The sequence below is a fragment of the Chrysochloris asiatica genome, unplaced genomic scaffold (genome assembly GCF_000296735.1).
Source record: "Chrysochloris asiatica unplaced genomic scaffold, ChrAsi1.0 scaffold00553, whole genome shotgun sequence".
Taxonomy (NCBI): domain Eukaryota; kingdom Metazoa; phylum Chordata; class Mammalia; order Afrosoricida; family Chrysochloridae; genus Chrysochloris; species Chrysochloris asiatica.
In genome coordinates, this window is record NW_006409071.1 from 73,173 (window position 1) to 74,669 (window position 1,497).

Below are 1,497 nucleotides of genomic sequence, written 5' to 3' on the forward strand. Positions count from 1 at the left end.
CATCTACATATCGCAGGTTGTTAATAACTCTTCCTTCAATTCTGATGCCACGTTTTTCTTCATATAATCCAGCTTCTCGGATTATTTGCTCACCATATTGGTTGGGTTATATGGTGACAGAGTACAACCTTGTCGCACACCTTTCTTAATTTTAAACCATTCAGTGTTCCCATGTTGTGCCTTTTGGTGCATGTACAGATTTCTCATGAGAACAAGTTAAATGTTCTGGAATGCACATACTTCAAAATGTTGTCCATGGCTTGTCATGATTCATATAATCAAAAGCCTTTGCATAGTCAATAAATCACAGGTAAACATCTTTCTGATATTCTCTGCTTTTAGCCAAGATCCATTGGACATTAACAATGATATCCCCTCGTTCCACCAACTCTTCTGAATCCTGCTTGAACCTCTGGAAGTTATCTATCAATGTATACTTGCAGCCATTTCTGTATTACGTTTAGTAAAACTATACTTGCATAGAATATTAAAGATATTGCCCGATGATTTCCACATTCTGTTGGGTCACCTCTCCTTGTAATGGGCACAAATAGGGATCTCTTGCAATCAGTCAGCCAGATAGTTGCCTTCCAAATTTCTTGGCATAGATGAATGAGTGCCTCCAGTGACGCCTTACTTTCTTGAAATATTACAATTTTCATCCCATCAATTTCTGGTGCCTTGTTCTTTGCCATTCCCTTCAATGCACTTTGGACTTCCTCCTTCAGTATCATTGAATTCTACGCTAATCCTGCCTCATTAACATAACAAAATAGTCTTTCATATAACCTAATCTTGGCTTATAAAACAAAGCTAGAGATTCAGGATTTAGAAAGATAGGAAAATTATATCAGATCCCAAAATGGAGGACACCCACAACATACTGAGAACCATATAATAGTCACATTGACACAATGACACATGCCATTCCATCCACTGACCAAAATAAATTCATGTTCTTGTTTTATGGAAAATGCTTTCTTCCCATTATATCATCCTATAAATCTTAACTCTCCTTGTCTAAAATTTTACTTGGAAAATTTTTCACTTCATCTTTGGCAACTTGTTGGTCAATTTGTTGCACTGTGGTACCTAGAGTGTTGCTGTGATACTAGAAGCTATTCCACTGGTATTCTATATTCCAGCTGGTATAACCAAGGTGAATGGGTTTCAGTAGATCTTCCTGACTAAAACAGACTAGGAAGAAGGACCTAGTAATCTACTAATGAAAAAAACATTTTTTTGACTAGTGAAAATCTTCATAATAGACATAGGTTGTTGTTATTTGTTCTCTTACAAGTTCCTACTGAAAGTCATGCTATGTACAACAAAACACAGCACTGCCAAGTCCTATGCAGTCCTTGTAATTGTTACATTTGAGCCTTTTTTGCTTCCATGATATCAATCTATCTGACTGGGGCCTCCAGTTTACTAAGCATAATGTCCTTCTCCAGGGACTGGTCCCTTTTGATAATGTGTCCAAAGTATGAAAGATGA